We start from the raw sequence: 21,861 nt of genomic DNA, 5'->3' as shown, positions 1-21,861 counted from the left end.
CCAGTGCCTGGGGGAAGCCTAGACTCTCCCTCGGTCCTCAGAACTGTCCCCCAGCTCCTGTCCCCGCGTCATCCAGGACAGAGGGTCCTCGTCAGGGAGCTCAGCCACCAGCTCACTGTTTTGTGGCTGAGCAGAGCGAGGAGTGGCAGCCTGAGAGGCCCTGCCCTGCCCGCCACCGGCCACTGGCCACAAGCCCCATGAGGGTGGCAGAATGGGACCTGAACCCCAGTCCTCTGGGGTGAGCGTGGGGTGAGCGTGGGGTGCCGAGGCCCCTGTCTTGTGACCCCATGTCCCCAGCTTTCTTTCCAGGCCTATGCTGTGGCCCGACATTCTCCAAGTCGTTCCCTTGTCCCTTGTTAAACGCCCCCTTTCCCCTGAGCCACCTGCACACCCACATGCTGGGGCCCGGGTGGTCATCAACCCCAGATCCTGCCTGGGGCCGACTCAGGCAGGGCAGGGAGCTGACCCAGAGGTCAGGAGGGGGACAAGGGCAGGCTCCGGGGCCCGGCAAACACCCCCCCGCCCCCCAGTGCCCCACCTGGGCCACCTGCCCTGGCGCCCTATGCCATCCAGCGATCCCAGCCACCTTCCTGGCCCCACTTCCAACCTCATGGATGTCTTGGAAGGCGCTGAGGGAAGGAGGGTGACAGGGGAGAGCGCCTGGGGCCACCACGGACCACGCCTGACTCAGAGCTAGGGGTGAGAGGAAGCACCCTCTGGGGACTTACCCTTGTTATCAGGATTACTATTAGTTGTGCCTTAGTGGGCATTGAACCCAGAGCTTCCCCTGTGCTACACAAGGTTCTCCCTCTGAGTCACCTCCCAGCCCTTAAAATACATATTTAAAATCACAGAAACAGACCAGGTGTGGTGGCACACGCCCGTAATCCCAGCAACTCAGGAGGCTGAGGCAGGAGGATCACAAGTTGGAGGCCAGCCTCAGCAATTTAGCAAGACCTTGTCTCAAAAAATAAAAAGGGCTGGGGGTGTGGCTCCATGGTAGAGGGCCCTGGGTTCAATCCCCAGTACCAAAAATAAATAAATAAATAAACAAATAAAATTAATTTAATTTCAGAAATAGGACATGTAGGTGAAGAGAATTAGGAAATAGAAACCAGCAAGCAAAAATGAACAAAAACATTGCGTCCTCCACGGCCATCATTTCCAGCCGGGCACCCGAGCCCACGCTCCTCGGGTTTGCTGTGGCTCAGTTTTCCCTTCTTAGGGGGTCGCTGGAGGGTGGGGTGCAGCGGCCTCATGGGCGCGTATCTCGGGAGATGCTGATTACACCATGGAAGGTGACATCATTTTGGTGACAGGAGGTGCTGTTTTATAAACTACTTAGTCAGTGGCTTAACATTTTCCGTTGTGAAGATGTCCACTGGATCTAAAGCAAAGCTGGATGCAGCCGGAGCTGGTGACCTGCAACAAGCAATAAAACGGGGCTTCGTGAAGACTCCCAGGAAGCCAGCTGGGCTGTGGATGCTGGTCCCCAGGCCAGCCGTGTGTCTGTCTGGTGGCCAGGCCCTTGAGGTGTTGTGAGTGACAGCCAGCCGCTGAAGAGGCTGGCCAGGTGTCCAGGGAAGGTGGCCCCTGAATCCGTCTCTGGTCGCCTGGGGTGTTCAGCTTGTTCCCTGCCATCTCTGAAATGGAGACTTGGTGACGGGTGACTTTATGATTTTGAACACAGCCCTTGCTGCTCTGCCACTGTGACTTATTTTTATTTTATTTTATTTTTTAAAAAATATTTATTTATTTATTTTAGTTCTCGGCGGACACAACATCTTTGTTTGTATGTGGTGCTGAGGATCGAACCCGGGCCGCACGCATGCCAGGCGAGCACGCTACCGCTTGAGCCACATCCCCAGCCCCATGTGACTTATTTTAATAAGGACACATTTCTTTCTCTCCTCTCCCCTTGCTCCTCCCCAAACTCCCCCCTCCCTGATCTCAGGGGACACAGGGTCACCTTTGTGACCATCCTAGGCAGGGTGACGGGGCCTGGGGCACACACCCACCACAGGAATCAAGTCATCCAGACTTTGGGGATGGCACCAGATCTCAGAAATGACCATCTCCCAAATTAACAAGTGAATTGTAACTGGACCCCAGAGGACATGGGGAATGTGGCCTTTGAGTCCCCTCTTTAAAAGCCCCCTGTTCCTGCTGATGGGTAGAATCACAGCCTCTGGGACAGGGGTCCCCTGTGCTTCTCCTTTGCTAGCAAAGCAATAAATCTTCTTTTTCCTTTTCCTCAAAACCATGCCCTCATATTGGATTGGCATGGGGACAAGGACTGAGCTTTCAGTGACGATTCCCTGTGCAGTGGACTGGCCATCGGGTGCCTGGACGCTGGAGAGACATCATCCTGGGTGTGTCTGTGAGGCAGGCCTGGGTCAGTGGGCCACGTAAAGCAGCGGCCTCCCAGTGAGGGTGGCATCCGCAGGTGACAGGGTCCTCAAGAGAAGAGGGGGCCAAGCTGGAGGGATGCTTGCCAAAGGCTGGGCCGTGACACCAGTCTCTGTTCTCAGCCCGAAGCTTCCGGTCAGCTCCCTGGGTGCTGCCCTCCTGGGCCTCTGGCCTGCCCGTGGAGAATGCCCAGAATCGTGTGGTCCCGTGGCCCAGCCGTGACAGAGGCGAATTGGCTGGGCTCTGGAGGCTCAGGCCATGCTGTGGCTCAGTTGCTTTTAGTGTCTGGAGGGCAACACACCATGGCAGGGAGCAGGTGGCGGAGCAGAGTGGCCAGCTCAGGTGGCCAGGAAGCAGAGCAAAGGAAGGGCGGGACGAGCCCTGGGCTTCCAAGCCCTGCCCAGCAGCCTGCCTCCTCCCCAGGCCCTCCCTACAGTCTGCAGGGCTCCCAGCGGCCACTAGGTGACGAATCCATGGGGACCCAGTCACCTCCCGAAGGCCTCCCTCCCAACACTGCTGCGTTAGGGACCAGCCATCCACACCTGAGCGGACGGGCAAGTGTCAGATCCCAACCCAGAGGTGAGTGTGTGTGTGAGTGGGTGGGCATGTGTGTGTGTGTGTGTGAGTGGGTGGGCATGTGTGTGTGTGTGTGAGTGGGTGGGTGTGAGTGTGTGGACGTGTGTGTGTGAGTGTGTGTGTGTGTTTGGGTGTTAGTGTGTGTGCGAGAGTGAGTGTGTGCAGGTGTGAGTGTGTGTCTGAATTTGAGCGTGTGAGTGTGCGTGCTACTGGCTCCCTTTCTCTAGCAGCCCCTCACACACCAAGCGCTACCGCGGGGTGTGAGATACAGCCTCGGATTCACATTGCAACAGTACAGACCTGCGTCCATCAAGGAGAGAAGGGTCCCGCTCTGCCCAGCCCTGTTCTTGTCCCCTGAGAGGGTGCTATGACTGGCCAGGTGTCCCTCCTCCCAGCTCTTCCTCTCAGACAGTGGGCAGCTGTGGGTGGGGTGGTCCCTTTAGTCTTCAGCTGATGCGGGGAGGGGACGGGGAGAGGGGGAGAGAGAAGCTGTAGTTTTTTGTTTGTTTTTGTTTTTAAGAAGTGACACAGTGACCTGGGTGTGGCGGTGCACACCCATGATCTCAGTAACTCCGGAGGCTGAGGCAGGGGGATTGCAAGTTCAAGTCCAGCCTCAGCAATTTAGCGAAACCCTGTCTCAAAATGAAAAATAAAATGGGCTGGGGTGTGGCTCCGCGGTAGGGGTTCAATTTCCAGTGCCTCAAAAGAAAGAAAGGAAGAAGGAAGGAAACCGTGGATTTGGGTTGAGGGTCCTTGTCACCACGTGGAGATGAGCCCCTTGACCACAGGCCAGCCTCAGCTAGAATGGGGATGGCAGACCCACCTAGAGGGTCATGAGGGCCCCTCGCTCCCCCGAACACTAGGCGGTGGGCTTAGGGGGAGCAGAAGTCATGAACTCAAAAATTATTAACTAACCCTAGTCTTAAGAGGTGTCATGATAGGAAAAGTAAGAGTCCCTGGGCTGGAGTTCTGGCATCTGACTGTCTGGGAACAGGGCCTGCAGGACGTCAGGGCTGGTCCCGGGCAGGATGGGCCTCTCTGGCTTCTGCCTTGTGCCTCCCCTCTTCCTGTGACAGGGCGTGACAGGAGCCAGCAGCACTACCAGGCCAGAGACCCCAGCTGCCTGTTCCCACTGAGCCCCAAGCTGCCTTCATGCCTGGCCCATGCGGCAGTGGGTGACTCTCAGACGAGGCTTGGAAGCCAATGTGGAGCTTGGCCCTCGCTGAGAGGCTGGGGACCCGCAGGGCAGACACACCTCCACCTGCTGTGGGCTGGGCTCTGTCCTCCAAGACTCCAGGTTAGACTCTTTTTTTTTTTTAACCCTAGATTAAACTCAGGATATCATGGAGTGACATCCACAGGCCTTTTCATTTGTTGAGACAGGGTCTCACTAAGTTGCTTAGGGCCTTTCTGAGTCGCTGAGGCTGGCCTTGATGTGCGTCCCTTGTCCCAGAGGTTCCACTTTGCTAGAAAACTCCTTCAGGTCCTGGGACTCAGTAGGAGTGCACAACCTTGACTTCCCCTGCGGCAGCTCTGTCTCTGGGTTTACAGAGCCCTCTGGGGACATTCCTGCTCCTCTCCCCCTCCCCCTCTGTCATCCCCCCCACCCTGGGAATTGAGCCCAGGGCCCTGTGCATGCCAGACAAGAGCTCCACCATTGAGCCACATCCCTACCCCTTTTTACATTTTTTTGAGACAGGTTCTAACTTCCATAAGGCCTTGCTAAATTTCTAAGGCTGGCCTTGAATTTGGGATCCTCCTGCCTCAGCCTCCTGAAGTGGCTGGATTACTGGCGTGAGCCAAGGTGCCTGGCTTCTCTGTCTTTTCTTGACGGGCTTCCTAGGGTGTGTTCAGTGTGGGGGTGGGTCTCTTGCCACACACACCTTCCCTGGGCCACCCTGTGGGTCACATACGCCTGGGGTGCACTGCCTTTCTGGGGAGCAGAATGCCACCTATCTTCTTGAGAGTGAATCAGTACTTGGGACCCGAGGCCACACTGGCTTTTGCAGACTAAAGCCACACTTCTTTTGTTTAGGCAGCTGTCAAAACCCATGTGCAGATTTAGGAGAGAAATGCGAATTCCTGGGGAAGACAGCACTGGAATCACGCTGCCCCCCAATTCCTGTCTTACCACAACCCCAGAGTGATCTTGAAAACCCATTTGTTGAGCCAGGCATGGGGGTGCACACTTATGAGCCCAGTGCTTCAGGAGGCAGGAGGATCTCAAGTTCAAGGCCAGCCTGCGAAATTTAGGAAGGCCCTGTCCCAAAATAAAAACTGAACGGGCTCAGGGTGCAGCTCGATGGTAAAGCCCTGGGTTCAGTCCCCAGTACCAAAATCAGAAGAGGGAGCAGCTGCGGCTGGTCCTCGGTCACTGGCCGTGGTTGTGGGCAAGGCTTTCAGTGTGGGCCTCTTCTCAGGGTTGGAAAGACCCCTCTGAAGAAGAGGCCCCTCTTCCTCCACTGCCTCCTACCCAGAGGGTAAGCTCCCGGGGAGGACCCAGCAGCAGCCCCCTGTCTTCCTTGCCTGTCCTGAGTGCCCTGGACGAGGCCAGCAGAAAGCGAATGGATGAACTCATGGGTGAGTGCTATTGGAAGTGTAAATAGAGCCAGTGAGAAACTGAGGAGACTCCATTTTTAAAAATAAATAAATAGGGCTGGGGATGTGGCTCAAGCGGTAGCGCACTCGCCTGGCATGCGTGCGGCCCGGGTTCGATCCTCAGCACCACATACAAACAAAGATGTTGTGTCCGCCGAAAACTGAAAAATAAATATTAAAAAAAATTCTCTCTCTCTCTTTAAAAAAATAAATAGATAAATAAATAACAGCAGCTTCTACCTCAAGGCCTGTCCCAAGGAAGGGGGCGTGACCCTTGTCCTTGGAAAAACCCACAGAGCACTCCTAGGCACATACCCACCCTGCAGAGTTGTTTGTCTGCACATAACAGGAGAGGTCTTCAGGCGCCAGGTGTCCCTGACTCAGTCAGGCTAGGTGAGGACCCACAGCAACCCCATAGCAACCTCCAATCAGCATGGGACAGGGAAAATACCTAGGATGCCAGATGACCCCCCAGTAGTTTATGGTGGTTGATAACATGCTGGGAAACCATGTAGTTTAGCACATACACCCCTCGTGGCCTAAACCAATCAGTTCAAACGAACCCCCCTCTTATATTAACCAATCACTCCTACCCAAATTGTTCCCGCCAGTGAATGTGTTTAATCGATGCTAAGAGTTGTTGTTTGACTTTCCCGCGGTGTGGAATGATTTGCTGTGTGATGTTGGGATGCATAGAGTATCCCCCCAAACCTATAAAATCTCACTGGACAAAGGACCTCAACTCACTCCCTGGGACCACTGCGTCGGGAACGGTTGTGAGTCCAGGCTCGAGCTTGCAATACAGACTCTTGTGTGATTGCATCGGATTCTGCTCCTGGAGGTCTATTGGGGTCCCACGAATCTGGCATAACACCAGACATGGTGGCGCACAACTGTAACCCCAGGGCTTGGGTGGCTGAGACAGGAGGATCGCAAAGTCAAAGCCAACCTCAGCAACTTAGTGAGGCCCTAAGGAAGTCAGCGAGACTCTTGTCTCTAAATAAAATACAAAATAGGGCTGGGGAATTGGCTCAGTGGTTAAGTGCCCCTGAGTTCAATCCCGGATACCAAAAAAAAAAAAAAAAAAGGAGTGTAAATGGGCCAGTGGTTGTTGGCAATGTCAATCAAAGGTCTTAAAGACAGGCTTATCATTTGATCCAGAGAGCCTACTTGTGGTTGCACAAAGCGGATCATCTCAGCAATGTTTGTCCTGGGCCATGCCCTGGGGACGCTTTGATACCCAACAGCTGATTAGCACCAACTGAACTCTCGGTCTTTCCTCCTTCTGTGGTCTGAATGCGTCCCCCAAATGTGATGTGTTTCCCCAGAGTCACCTGCCAGTGGATTTGAGAGATGAGACTTGGGGAAGCTGTGGGGCATGAAGTCCCTCCAGAGTGGACTAATCCACGAGTGGATTAAAGGGTCAGGGATTAAGGGAATGATGGGTCGAGTGGGAGTGGCTTTGTTATGAAAGCCATGCTTGCTGTCTGTCTGGCCACACGCGATGTCGTCCATCATGCTCTGAGGCTCAGGAAGTCCTCCCCAGATGACAGCCTTGCCATGTTCCTGGACTTCCTGCCTCCAGAACCTGAGCTAAATAAACCTCTCTTCTTTATAACTTACCCAGTCTTGGGTATTTTGTTATTCCAACAGAAAACGGACTCACACACCTCCCAAGTCAGTGGTTCTTCCAAGCTTCCTGTCACAGTTAATGGCCCCTTGTTTGTTTAAGTGAGAGACCTGGGCACTGAGGTGTTATTTTTTGAGGCATAATTTACATACAGTAAAATGTGCAATATTTTTAAACTGTATTGGGAATTGAATCCAGGGGCATTCTACCACTTATTTTTTTTGTCTTGACACAGGATCTCATTAGGTTGCCAAGGCTGACCTCAAACTTTGTGGTCCTCCTCCCTCAGCCTCCCAAGTTGCTGAGATTACTGACATGCACCTTCACACCCAGCTTCAAGTGCAGAAATCTTGCCTGGTGCATTGGTGGACACCTGTAATTCCAGTGACTTGAGAGGCTGAGGCAGGAAGATCCCAAGTTCAAAGCTAGCCTCAGGGGCTGGGGATGTGGCTCAAGTGGTAGCGCACTCGCCTGGCATGCGTGCGGCCCGGGTTCGATCCTCAGCACCACATACAAACAAAGATGTTGTGTCCGCCGATACTTGAAAAATAAATATTAAAAAGTTAAAAAATAAATAAATATTAAAAAATTAAAAATAAATAAATATTAAAAAATTAAAAGAAAAAAAAAAAGCTAGCCTCAGCAAGTTAATGAGGCCTGGTCTTAAAATAAAAAGTAGAAAGGGCTGGAGATGTAACTCAGTGGTTAGGTGCCCCTGGGTTCAGTACCTGGCACCAAACCTAAACAAACAAAATAAAATAAACTCTGCAAACCTTAAATTCACTTTTTAGCTAAGTAGATGTCCTTATAACTACACCCAGATGGAGACACAGTAATTTCTTAGCACCCAGAAGTTCCCTCATGTCCTGTCCCAGTTGATACCTTTCTTTCCTCCCCGGCCTCTCTGGTGGGTACTAGAGAGGGGTCCGCTGTGTGGTCTTCTCACTCCCGTCTGTAGCACCTGACCGCCCCTGTCACTGAGGCTGTCAGCTCTTCATTTTGGATCTTTCTCAGGTTCTGTCACATCTCTCTGGATAACACTGCCAGACTCCTCCTTGTCCCCTCTTTCCTGAGTCCCACTGTCCCTACCCTGCCAGCACCCAGAGACCAGGCCCTGCCTGAGTCTCCCTGAAGGTTCCCTCAGGAGAGGGCCAGCTCCCTCGGGGCCTGCTCCCCTCCGGCTCCGGCTGGTCCTGACCGTGACGAGCCCCCCTCCTGCCTGCACCCTGAGCCACAGCCCAGATGGAGGAGTGGAAGAGCCATGGGGATATCACTGGTCCCTTGTTGCAAAGGTGACATGTGGTGGTGCGGGGACACACCCTGGGTTGTCTGACACGGGACCCCGACTCTTGCCTACTTGACCTGCTCCCCATAGTGGAGGCCCTGTTGCAGGCTTTCTTTTTCAGAAATGTAGCTAGCGTTTGGAAAGCTGCTGTGTGCCATCATGACCAGCTGAATTTGGTTCTGAGGTCACTGTTGTGGCTGGAGAAGAGGAAAAGGAGGAGGAGACAAGAAGGGGAGGAGAAGGAAGGACAGGAGCTCTGGGTGGACCGGTGTGCTGCGCAGGGGCGTCTGGAGGAGCTTCCCTGCCCTGTGGCCACCCCCTGGCATTGGTCTGAACCCTGACCTTCCTTGGGCTCAGAGGCAGAGCAGCACCCCCTGCCCAGGGTCTGTGGTTTGAGTGAGGAAAGCAATTTCGTAAAAACGGAGAGCCTGGCCGCAGCCTGGTCCTCCCCGCTGAGTCATGCCGGAGAGAGGAGAAAGCTGGAGCCCGGAGCCCCCTCATTTCAAGCTGGCCCGGGCGCCAGTGACATCGCTGAAGTCACAGCCTGATGACCTCAGGCAGAGATAGCTGGGGATGGGGTGAGAGGCAAGAGGGAGGGCCAAGGCTGGCCTAGGGTGCAGAGTGGGGGTCCCACTGCCCCCTGGGCACCTTCTGCTGGCAGCTCCAGCCCCCACCTGGTGCCTGTTCTCCGGGCCCCTGCTCTCTGGCTTCCCAAGGACTTTCCCTCCTTCCTGGCCAGCACCTGCTATTTCCAGGAGCTTCAGGTGTGCGCCTCAACCTGGGTGGGGCTGGGAGTCCAGCTCTCCGCCAGAGAGAAGCACCATTTCCTTTAAGATCGCTGCAGTTCACAGGCAGAAAGCCAGATTCCAGGGTGGGCTGCTGCTGAGGAGATGGGAGGGTCAGGGCTGCTAGGACCCCCCGGCCGTCTTTGTGCCTGGGTCTGTGGGTCGAGTGACAAGTCCTATTGGGTCCACTTCCTCACCCTGACCTCAATCTCATGGGGGATCCCCTCCCCGAGCCTGTGCTCTGGCCTGAGAAGACGATTCTAATGCACCAGTCCCGAGACAGCAGCCTGGGACCCCACTGGAAACCAGACATGCTGGGCCAGGTCAGAGGGTCCAGCTGGGACCCCCATGGGAAGTCAGCTGGACAGGTCTCCCACACCCGGCACTGGGCACCAGCCCCTTCTCAGCCAAGTCCTCCGCTGGAAAAGACCCAAGAGTCTTTTCACTGGCACCAGAGGACGTATCTCTATCTCCCTGAAGTTTGGCACAGCCGTGGGCTAGTCTCCTCACTCCCAACCTCAGTTTCCTCATCTCTAAAACTGCTACCAGGAGACAATGAGCTAAAGTTCACAGGGCACGGGGCACGGTGTCTGCCAGGTAGCTATCATCACCCTCATCAACACTGTCTATGAGGGGTGCTTTTCGGTACCCTTGGTTTTCTTGCCCAACTTGCAGTGCCAGCCCAAGGTGAAGTTGTGACTCTTGGCCACCCTGTCCTGGGGGTAAGGCTTATCCTCTCTGGCCTTCTGCTTGGCTGGAAGTCACCTGTGTCTGCTCACCTCTAGGTCTGACCCCGCTCAGGGTGCTGGTTGGCTGCTTCTCTCAGTTACTGCTACCAACATGCTGAACAGTGACCACCTGTGGCCCCAGAGGTATTCATGTTGCCAGAGTCATGCCTGGAGAACAGGCTGGCAGGACACAGGTGGTGAGGAGAGGGCTGCAGGTGGCCAGGGGTTCATGGGGTCAATACTGTGACACTGTGCCAGGGATGACCAGGCTCCTGGGGCGAGGCGAAAGCGAGGAGGTGTCCGTGGTGGTGGAGTGGGGTATGGGGGCGACTGCATGTGCAGAGAATGTTCTCAAACCCTGCAATACCCAGAGGACAAGTAAGGTCCCGGGTGGGCTTTGGGAGTCCTCACCTTCCCATGAACCCAAGCACCCAATAGAGCAGGTGACCGAGCCCAGCAAAGTGGCCTGGTTTGTGGAGCTCTGGTTTGTGCGCCCTGCCTGGGGTGGAGGTGTGCAGAGGACACTTGCTCAGGGTCCAAAGCCTTGCGGGGGGCGGGGGGAGGGGGCACAGACAGGCGAGGAGACTAGGCCCGCTTAGGAGCTGAAGTGATGTCCCAAGAGGCATTTTGTCACCCCTGGGCGTCTGTGTTCTTGGCGCAGCTCCTGCGGCCGGAAGCTGTGCCCAGCCGCGAGCTCAGCCCCCTCTCCGTGTGCCTGGGTACCTCGCTGGGCATCTTCCATTCACACCCCGGGACCTGGGGGCGTGGTCACCGGCCTCTTGATTTCATTGGCTGCTGGCTAGCCTCGTCATTGGCTGCCTGTGGTCAGGTGCTCTGTGCTGTCCAATCAGCTGTGGCCATGGTGACAAACAGGATGAGGCGCCCCGGGGCCACCACGTGGGCCTGGGGTTGCTTCTTTGGGGGAGATGTGTGGATAGTGGATGAGGACCCCTCACAGGGACCCAGGAGGGGTCCGAATTCAGGGCCGTGTCCAGTACACCCCTTGACTTCTTCCACCTACCAGGTCCGGGGAGCACCCAAAGCCCCCCTTTCCCCTCCGAGTTCCTCGCCTGGTTGCACCGCGTTAGTACCAGTGGCACCCTCCTGGGCCTCAGGTCAGGTCTGCTGGGCATGCGCTGTCCCGGGAGTGGTGGCAAAGATTAGTGTGGGCGCTAATCTCCCGAGGCAGAGGGCTTGGGTTGCGTAACTCCGTGAAAAGCTGCGTCCTCTGGGGGCTGTGCTGGCCTGATGGCAGATTCAGGGTCATGCACAGATGAGTTAACTTCCTCGAGTGTCCAGGGGGCTGCTGTTGTGCATTTGTTGAATCTCCCAGAGTAAATGCCGTCAGCACACTCATTTCCTGCCCCTGTGAGCTGGTTGGAACCGCTAAGAGCTTGTCCTGTGAATGAAAGTTTTGCCCCAGGAATTAGACTGACCTGATTGGATCTCACTTGAAATAGCAATAAGCACTCGTGTGTGTGATGGCACTTGCCTGTAACCTCAGCTACTCTGGTGGCTGAAGTAGGAGGATGGCAAGTTCAAGGCCAACCTTAGCCACTTAGTGAGACCCTGTCTCAAAATAAAAAGTAAAAAGGACTAGGGAGGTAGCTCAGTGGGAAAGCACCCCTGGGTTCAATCTCCAGCACTAAAACAAAGCAAGCAAGCAAACAAAAAATCCCAGTAGCACCCTCAGCATCCATAGCTTCCAGCTAAGCTGGGTGGAGGCGGGAGGCAATAGTACCTGACTGTCCCGCTGTGGCTGGGGACTTGGGTTCCTTCCTGCTTCTCAGCTGATGAGCTCATCACTGGCAGGTTACTCAGCCTTTCCAGGCCTCAGTTTCCCCTACTCCAAAAATGTAGTGAGAAGATGTCATGGTGAGGCAGTCACAGAAAATAAGCACTTTTCAGACCGTAAAGCTTAACCTCTACTCTGGCTTTGTGATCACAGGCCAGAAGAGTTTTTTATGTTTTTTTCAACAATAATTTGGATTTGCCGGAGTAGGTCTTTAAGGCCAGCTCACTCAACACCAGCTCACAACATAGACAGCAGTAACTCCTTGGTCTTGAGATATGAGCCAATAGCAGGTGCTTCATCCGAGTCCAGTCGCCTCTGGGAACTCTGTGTCAGGTGTCCGAAAACAGTAGGAAACCAGAGAAGCATAAGTCCTGGAGCACTGTATTAGCCAGCGAAAGGCAGGCCACATTATCCTTGCCTCTGTGTGCAACTGTGCTGTCCATGAAGCCACTGCAGGTCAGGTGTGGGCACTGGCTCCCCAAGCGTATTGAGTCCAGTTGAGAAAGGCTGCGAGTGTAAAGTCCACGCTGGATTCAAGGCCTACTATGAAGGACATGTGAAATATCTCATCAATTTAAAAACATTGATTGCACTTGAAAATAATATATTGATAAAAGAACCACCCACCACCGCCACTGCTGCTTAACACTTCTGACACCAAATACACGGATTTTCCACACCAAGAAATTTTGATACTAACTTCCTGAAGTTAGGACAGGCTCACGAGACTACAACCTCTGTTTCAGATGTCCATTGCAAGTCTTATGGGTTGTAAATCAGAGGTTCTCACAACACCCTCAGCAGGTTTAGGGTGAGAAGGTATGTTATACTCCAAAAGAACTCCTTGAGTTTTCTACTTAGAAATAGATAGATTTCTGGGTACATGTGTAAAAACATTGAAGGAACATAAAGGATCGGATGTTCTATATTGACATTGATTCGGTCTTAATCTGTTCTCGGGTGCTATAACAGAATCCCTGAGGCTGAGTAATTTATGAAGAGAAGAAGTTTATGTCTTAGAGTTGTAGAGGCTGGGGAAGTTCAAGGGAAAGGGCACATCTGGTGAGGGACTTGGTGCTGTTGGAGACTCTCTGCAGCGGTGGTGCTGGATCTCACATGGCCAGATGAAAGCAGCTGCCAGAGAAAGCTCCTTCGGTAAGCAAGCCACTCCCTCCGGAACCCATTACCCCCTGAGTGGATTAAACCACTAACCAGGACAAGAACCCTACGACCCAGTCATCTCTCAAAGGCCTCACCTGCAAATGCCATTATTATATGGCTTTGGGGATTACCTTTTCAACTCGTGCCTTCCAGGGAACACACCCACACCCACACCCACAGGCTTTCGGGGCAGGGATCTGCATTCATCAGCTCAACTCAGGGCCTTAGAAAGGGCTCTTGCTGTTTGGTGGACTGGTTGGCTGAACCACGACCCAAAAGAGGCCCACCGTGATCACCCTTGACTGAGTATGATAGTGCATGGCTATGATCCTACCTAGCAGGAGGACCACAAGTTCAAGGTCAGCTTCAGTAACTTACAAGACCCTCTCTTAAAGAAAAATAGGGTTGTGCCTATAGTTCGATGGTAGAGTATCCCTGGGTTCAATCCTAGTACCCCCCCAAATTTATATATATATCTATACACTTATGTAACGTATCTAAACTTATGTGCTATGTATCTTAAATACCAGCTCCAGCCCGTGACCAGTTGGAAACAGACACGGCCACTGTTGTGAGCGCCCCTTCCCAGGGCTCTGAGTGCCTGTCCCTGCGGGCCCTTGTTTTCTCCCCTCCTGTTCTCCCGTGGTGCCACCTGTTCTGATCCTAGTCTCAGGGTTGAGGCTAAGCAACGTGGAGGGAAAAGGGAGGTCACTCCAGCCTCACATCCTCTTCTGGAAGGGGCAGGGTGTCCGCCTCCGGCGGGACGGTGGTGGTTAGGCACTTAGTGGGGCTGCACCTTCACCTTCCTAGGAGCTGAGGGGAGGTTAGGAGGCCTGTGCCTGGCGGACCCGGGTGGATTTTTGGTGGTTGATTTCATGCGTGGACTTGGCGGGTGCAGCGGGCCAGGTCAAGCCTGCTGTGTGTCCGTGAGGTCCTTCCAGAGGAGACCGCTCCCCTCCGTGGCACAGAGCGCCCTCTCCAGTACCAGCCTCCGTGGGTCCACTGAGGCCTGGAGCGGAGGCGGAGGAGGCAGGACGGAGCTTTTCCCTCCTGGGCCTGAGCTTGCTGGGCAGATCCTACGACTCCCGGGCCCTAACCAGGAGCCAACTATGAATCACCAAGAGTCCTTCCACGTGGGAGGCTGTATGATGCGGGGACACGTGCATCTCCTGTCGGGTCTCTCCCCAGGGAACCCTACCTAATACGGGCCCTTATTATGCTTGAATTTGGGACCCCCAAAAGACCACCCAAGACCGAGATCAGTGTCAGCCGCAAAGAGGCATTTATTGCCAGCTAGCACAGCAACTGGTGACCCTGAGAGGCCAGAGCCCAGGGTTTGCAGCAGTTTTATACACTTTTTGGGGAAGGCAGGGACTTTACATACATCATAGCATCTCTTAGCAAATCATCACACATGTGGGAAAAATCATAAAACAACTCTAAAACATGATCAGCACATTCACTGGTGGGAACAAGTTGGGTAAAGGTGGTTGGCTAGTACAAGAGGGGGATTCGTTTGATTGGTTTAGGCCATGAGGGGTGTAAGTGCTGAACAACCTGGTTTCCCAACACATTATCAACCACCATAAACTACTGGGAGGGTCATCTGGCATCCCAGGTATTTTCCCTGTCTCATGCTGATTGGTGGCTGCTAGGGGGCTGCTATGGGTCCTCACCTAGCCTGACTGAGTCAGGGACACCTGACTCCACAGATCTCTCCTGTTATTTATAGATAAACAACTCAGAGGGTGGGTATATGCCTAGGAGTGCTCTGGGGGTCTTTCCAAGGGCAAGGGTCACAACCGCCCGCTTCCTTGGACAGGCTTTGCTCTGAGGTAGAGGCTGGCTTTTCACCCTGTTTCCGAGTGAGGTGGATTCACAGGTGTGGAGGTTAGGACTTGGATGTACCCCTTTAGGAGACACTTGCAGCTTACTAGAAGCAGGCCATCTGGGTTCACTGGCAAGGCTGGATTGCAAAGGGCTCACAGCGCGGGGTGGGCCAATGGATGGATCTTGATTTTTTTTTTTTTTGATTTTTTTTTTTTGGTACTGGGGATTGAACTCAGGGGCACTAGACCACTGAGCTACATCCCCAGCCCTGTTTTGTATTTTACTTAGAGACAGGGGTTCATTGAGTTGCTTAGGGCCTCACTAAGTTGCTGAGGCTGGCTTTGAACTCTCAATCCTCCGGCCTCTGCTGGGATTACAGGCGTGCACCACGGGGCCTGGCCTACGGATCCGGATTTGAATACTCCACTTGCGATCACTGTATGACATGTGCTCCCCACTCTGCCCCCAGCCTCTGGAATCCTCTTTGAAGACTGAATGAATAGTGCTGGGAGTTCTTCCTCCAGAGGACTGTCATACAGCAAGAACCCCCAGTGCTTACTAAGTACGGAGCTGCGTAAGGTACACAAGGACTCTACAGCTGTTTTCTCATCTGCAAAATGGAAATAATAACACCGACCTCAGTCCACACAATGATTTCCAGGACATAGTAGGCATTATGTAAGCACTATTTAAAAAGGATTGCCCGGCATGGTGGCGCTATCTATAATCCCAGCAAGGGTCTCCATAAATTGCCCAGGCCTTGAACTTGTGATCCTCCTGCCTCAGCCTCCCAAATTGCTGGGATTATGGGAATGTAACATCACACTTTGTGGGATCCCATGTGACTGTCCCTGTTCTGAAATTCTCCATAACTTTTGCACAAAGGGCATTGCATTTCGTTTTTTTTCCTGTGGCCAGAACTGCTTGGAGTCACTACTCTTCCTGCTTATAGCAGCAAGGGATGCTGGTCCCCCTCTGGTCCTAAATGGGTCGGTGGCACATGGGGTATGTATGCCCCAGTAGAAGGGCTTTTTATGAACTGAGATGATCCAGTTGTGGGGCCGGAAAATGAGATCCCAGCGGATGGGGTGGTGGCTGTGTGTCCTGCCAGATGAGATGAGGGTGGGCCCAGTGGTGTCCTCCAGTTCTGAAGGGCAGTGGGGGTGGGGGAGAGGGTGTGTTCTTGGCCCTCAAAAGTAGATCCAGCTCTGCATAGGAAGGAATTGTGAACGACTAAACTGTTGTGCAAGAAGGGAACGGCCGGCCGGCTGGAATTCCAACCTCAGCCCGCCTGGGGGTAAGGGTGGGGGCTCCTGCTTGGGACAGCCTAGCTTTGAGAACTAACACTAGGTTATCTGCCCTGGGAGATGAGGTGTGGTTTAGGAGGTGTGTGGTTTAGGAGCCCTGGGTCTCCTCCACCTGTGAAATGGCCTGAGGATACCCTGCAGGGCTGGGCGAGGACCGGGTCCCCGGCTGGGTGGAACTCAGCCCCTCTTAGGGCACTGGCTCACAGGACAGATGGTGGTGGCTATGGCTGCTCCTGCTATAACTGACAGGGAGCTTCCGGTGCCCAGCAAGGCTGAGGCTGAGCTGGACCATCCGTGAGTTACATAGAAGACCCTTGTGTTACTGGGCACAGCGGTGCCCGCCTGTAATCCCAGCGGCTCTGGAGGCCAAGGCCGGAGGATTGTGAGTTCAAAGCCAGCCTCAGCAACTGTCTCTAAATAAAATATAAAAAACAGGCTAGGGATGTGGCTCAGTGGTTATGTGCCCCTGGGGCTAGTCCCTGGTACAAAAAAATAAAAAGACCCTTGAGTCAGAAGTCGAGGAAGCTCACATCTCGCCCCCTAAACATGTCAACATCTGGCATATTTGGGGGATTAGTAAGAAACAGTCATAAAATACAGTCTCGTGACAGAGTCCCCGTGGGGGAGGGGTGGTGCCTTTGGAGCCTGCTGGGGAAGCAGGAGGGGCTCCCGGCCTTCCGAGTGTCTGAAAACCCTGGCCAGCTGTCCCAGCGGCCTGGCCAGCCCAACGTGAGGAATGCGAGGCTCCCCGCAGGGCTTCCCAGGAAATGGGTCCCTGATGTGTCCAAGAGCCGCACATAGGAATGGCCCATCTGCGCCAGGGCCCCTGGGGAACGGCATCCGAGGGCGGTGCACGTGTGAGCCTCCACTGCGTGTGCCCCTTGATGCTTGAGCTGCTCGCCTAAAGCCACTCTCAGGGTGACAGCAGCAGCCCTGGAAATGTCTTGGCCGCAGTTTGTGCTGAGACGACATTTCTCCACCCTGCTCCCATTCACCTCTGCAGTCAGCGGGGTCCTGCGGGGTGCGGGGGAGCTGTGGCCTCCGCTCTAGGCATCAGCAGTGACAGGAGCAGAGACCTGGAGGCCAGGAGCAGCAGAAGGCCTCCATCAAGGGCCGCTGTGGTCAGAGCCTGGCGCAGACACAAGTGTGTTTGTATCTCCTGAAACAGGAGAGGAGGACAGTCAGCTAGGAACTGAGCAGCACTTCACCCACGCATTCAAGTGGCCGGCCTTCCGTAAATATTGACTGAGTGCGGCTGTGCGCACACACCACGCCAGGCGCCGCCAGTACAGCCACGCACAGGACAGAGGCCCGGCTCTTCTCTTTTTGGGGGATGGGGGACAGGTACTGGGGATTGAACGTGGAGGCTCTTTACCACTGAGCCGCATTCCCAGTCCCTTTTAGTTTTCATTTTGAGACAGGGTCTCACTAAATGCTGAGAATCTCACTAAATTGCTGAGGCTGGCCTCAAACTTGTGATCCTCCTGCCTCAGCCTCCTGAGTCGCTGGGATTACAGGTGTGTGTCACTGTACCCAGTTCTCTTTTCTCCGTAACATAGAACTAACCACTTGAAAGTTACCATTTGGAGACTGTCAGTGTAGCTCAATGGTAGAGCGCTTGCCTAACATGTGCAAGGCCCTGGGTTCAATCCCCAGCACTGCAACATTAGCAATAGCACAGCTCAGTGTTATTAGTGCAGCCCCACCAGTGTGCACTCGGCACCACTGTCCATTTCCAGAACTTGCCATCCTCCCAGAAGAAACCCCGGCAAGGCACCCCCACCCACCTGCCCCCACCCACCCCTGACTGTGGATCTTCCGCTCTGGACAGTTCATATAAATGGAATCCTATATTACGTGGCCTCCTGTCTGTCTTCCTTCCCTTGGCACCTTGTTCTCGGGGTTCATCTGTGTAGAGGCAGGATCGGGAAGTCCTTCCTCCTGGTGGCTACTGTCTGTAGGTGGGGTGTCACCTTGGGAGTAGGTGCCAGGGACCGGGTGGTTCACTGATGGGCAGCTTCCTGCTCTAACCACTTGTGCCCGTCAACGGGCGTCCGCCTCTGATGCTGCCCGGCTGGGTGTTCGCGCTGTCACAGGGCACCTCAGCTTTCATATCTAACTGAAGGATTACAAGGGCAGGTGTTCTGGGGCCAGGCCCCCGTTATCCGGCTCCCATGCCAGCCTGACCGTCACCCTGCCCCACTCGAGACACACGGGCCTCTTCCTGCCCTCTCCCCAGCAGAGGTGCAGCCAGGCCCCCCCCTGGCAGGCATTCCAGGAAGTAGGCAGGGCCAATCTCCTAGAAGAAAAGTAGAAGTGTCTCTTATCTCAGTCTAGATTCTTTTGGTTCTGAGGGACAGAAATCCAAACCAAATCAGCTTCTTCAGCTGTGGCCACCGGTCAGCTTGGTCCTAGTCCTTGCTGGTTCATCAGTGAACCAGGTCCCTGCCCTAAACAGCTGGTGGGCAGGGAGGGTCCAGAGAATTCAAGCCTTGGCCTGGGAGCTGAGAGCTATGGAAATCCAGCAAATCAGGGGCACGAAAGGCCCCAGGGCCTCCTCAGAACTGATCAGGTGACCAGAGCCCCTGGACAAGGTCAGGTTGAAGGGAAGACTTGAAGGAGATCAGGGGTCGGCCCAGAGGGTCCCTGGGGAAGAGAAGGCCAGGCACAGGGACCAGCCAGAGGCAAGGCCCAGAGGCAGGACTGTGGCCTTCTTGAGAGGACAGTGTGGCTGGGAGACAGTGGAGGCGGCCTGCAGAGAGAAAACGGAGACCAGATGGGATGGGCCCGGGGCCAGGGCCAGACTTGGACTGGGACTGCCCGAGCTGGAGCCATGGCAAAGTGTGGGGGAAAATAGGATGTAATTTGACTGATTTTACTTATTTATTTATTTTTAAGCAAAAAAGGAAAGTCCTAGACTTCTGGGCCTGGGTGAGTCAGAGGCCGGGGCCTCCTCTTCTCCTGGACACAGGTTCCCTTCAGACCAAAGCCATTCACAGCCCGCTTCAGAGCCCAGGGCCTCTCTACCCATGTCGACATAGAAACCTCCAGGCAGGGTCTCCACTGGCCCTTCTTGGACCAGCCACTGTGGCCAGACACTGATGGAGGGGCTTGGGTCCCATGGCCACCGGCTAATGGAGGCCCTTCTGAGGGGTCACTGTTTGGAAACCCACCAGAGTGTCCCCAGTTCCTTGAAGAGGCTACCTTCTTGCAGAAGAAGGGAAGAGAGAGGGGGGCCGACCCACGGAGCACCGGCCTTTCCCTGAATTCTTCATCTTGAGGGAGTCCAGGGCCTCTCCTGGCGGGCCTCCACCCAGGAGGGCTGAGCAGCCTGGGGCAGCAACCCTCTGAGCTGTTGGCAGGGTCTCCTCTGTGGCCACGAGTTGGGGCAGGGTCCACTCCAGCACAGGTCACACTTGAAAGGTCACTTTGGCCCCTGTCGGTTTCTCTTTCTCATCACTGGGCACGGAAAGCCCAGCAGCAGTCGGAGATCAGGAGCCGGTGGCCGAGGTGGGGCCGCTTCCTCCTCTGATGTCCCCAGGCCCAGCCTCAGCCCTCGTGGAGAGGGGCTTTCTGATCCTCAGGAAATGCCCCCCAGGGAGCTGGGATGGGCCATGGGGCCACGGCCGCTTCCACACAAGGACCCTTCTTTGCCTAGGGTTGCAGGATCGTGACGGGGAGAACTTCCCGTGGGTTTAGAAGAAAATGCGGCCCGGCGCCAAGCTGAAAACACGGCGGGGGGAATTTTATGTCCGTGTCCCCCTGCGTCACCAGCATCTGAAGTGCTTCCAGAAGCTTCTCTCACCCTCATTTCCCTGCCTCCGTCTCCCAGCTTGGCAGGGGACACCCACCCCCTAAAAGCAAAGAAAGCGAAACTGAGAGAAGCAACCTCTCCGTCACCGCCGTCACCACCGCCTCCCAAAACACGGGTAGCTGCTTCCATTGACTGAAATTCCTGGCCAGAGATCAGAGGAGGGTTATCCTCCCTGCCAGGCCCTTGCTTGCCAGTTCATTCAGCAGAGGACAGGAAGCATGTCTACCCCAGAGTCACATACCGCAGTCAGGAGAATTTCCCTGAAAAACCCCTCTCGCTCTGGGCTCAAGGTAACCTCACAATTGAGCTCTTTCTTCTTTATTTATTTTCCTTTTGTGTGATGCTGAGGATGGAACCCAGGGCCTGTGTGTACTCTACCCTTGAGCTGCACCCTGCCCCTAAAACTGAGCCATTTTTTTTTTTTTTTGGTTCTGGGGATTGAACCCAGTTGTACCACTGAGCCACATCCCCAGCCCTTTTTATTTTTTATTTAGAGACAGGGTCTCACTGAGTTGCTTAGGGCCTCACTAAGTTGCTGAGGCTGGCTTTGAACTTGTGATCCTCCTGCCTCAGCCCCTTGGACCAGTGGGGTTACGGTGTGCACCACCGCGCCTGGATGCCAGAGCTTTTTATTGTTTGAGACAGGGTCTTGCTGAGGTTCGCCTCAAATGTGCCATCCTCCTGCCTCAGCCTCCACAGCTGCTGGGAATGCAGGTGTGTGACTCTGTGCCCCACCAAATAAGCTTTCAGATGAGGAGACGGCCACCCTCAGCAGGGCCCCCCCGCTGGGCCCAAGAAAGGCAGGCACCCTCTGTGCTCAGAAGAAAACAGTGACAAGGAACGCTCACAGGACCCCTGTGACATGCAGCCAGGAATGAGCTGTGTGTCAGGACATCCCCTGCTTGCCTTGTCCTGTCCCTGAGGGTGACCTCCCATTTATCTAGTGGGGTGGGACAGCCTGGCCTGGCAATTCATGTTTTGGGCTTTCAGTTTATCAAGTGCATCTTTTGTCCAGATAAAGAAATCCTTGGCACCTGGTGAGCAGGCGAGGAGCACCCCACCCCCAGCCGCAGGCTGGGGCTTTCCAACAGTCCTCCTCCTGACAAGCTGGCTGGACAGGGACTAGTATCCCTAGTTTAAGGAGGAGGAAATGGAGGCTCAGAGGCTCAGAATGAAGCAGGATCTACTGTGTGCCTGGTACTTACTAATGAGGCTGGGTAGACGATTCCTTTGAATTTCCAAAATGTTTGTGGGAAATAACTGACGTTCACCTGCGTTTTACAACCCAGAGAACCAGATCAGAGAGGGAATCTGCTCACCCGAGACCACACAGCTGCGGCAAAGGGCTGGCTCTGGGATCTAGTGCCAGCTGAGCTTGGCTCAGGCCGGCCATTCCCTTGCTCTCTGCTGCTTTAGGGCCCAGGGCAGACTGGTCCTGCTGTCCATCTGGCCAGTGCTGTCCTCAAGGACTGGCTTGGGAGGGAGAGTGGAGCAGCATGAGAGACTGATTTTTCTCCTTCCTTCTTCCCTGGGCACCTCCTAAAGTGTCAGCAAAGTGACATGAGCGGGAACCTGGAGAAGGCCATGGCCAAGGCCTCAGGGAAGGAGCGGGACCAGCAGGTGAGGGACTCAGAGAATCCTAGTCACTGACTGTCCATGCTTTCTAATGAGGAGCTGAAGGCTTTTCAGGAAAGAGTCTCCTAGAAAACTAGGTTCTGACAAAGACAGGTGTGACATGCGGCTCCCATGGCTGCCATACAAGTCACCAGGCTGAAAACTATACCAAGTATTGTCCTGAATTCTGGGGGTCAGAAATAAGTCTCACAGGGCTAAGATCAAGGCATTGGCAAGGCCATGTCCCTTCTAGGGGCTCCAGGGAGGAGCAATCTGTGTCCTCACCTTTGCAGATTCTAAGCCAGGTGTGGTGATGTATGCCTGTGGTC

The 21,861-nt window shown here is 54.5% G+C and overlaps 1 non-coding gene across 1 annotated transcript; it reads left to right on the top strand.

Moving 5' to 3' along the window:
- The first annotated feature begins 17,696 nt into the window (after positions 1-17,696).
- On the top strand, positions 17,697-17,770 carry Trnav-aac (transfer RNA valine (anticodon AAC)). The gene has a single exon. It is a non-coding gene; the product is annotated as a tRNA-Val (tRNA).
- Positions 17,771-21,861: the final 4,091 nt, after the last annotated feature.

The sequence above is a fragment of the Marmota monax genome, unplaced genomic scaffold, assembly GCF_021218885.2.
Source record: "Marmota monax isolate L192 unplaced genomic scaffold, Marmota_monax_Labrador192_F-V1.1 WCK01_AAM20220418_F8-fsc00020, whole genome shotgun sequence".
Classification (NCBI taxonomy): Eukaryota; Metazoa; Chordata; class Mammalia; order Rodentia; family Sciuridae; genus Marmota; species Marmota monax.
This window is presented reverse-complemented; position numbering and strand designations above follow the sequence as displayed.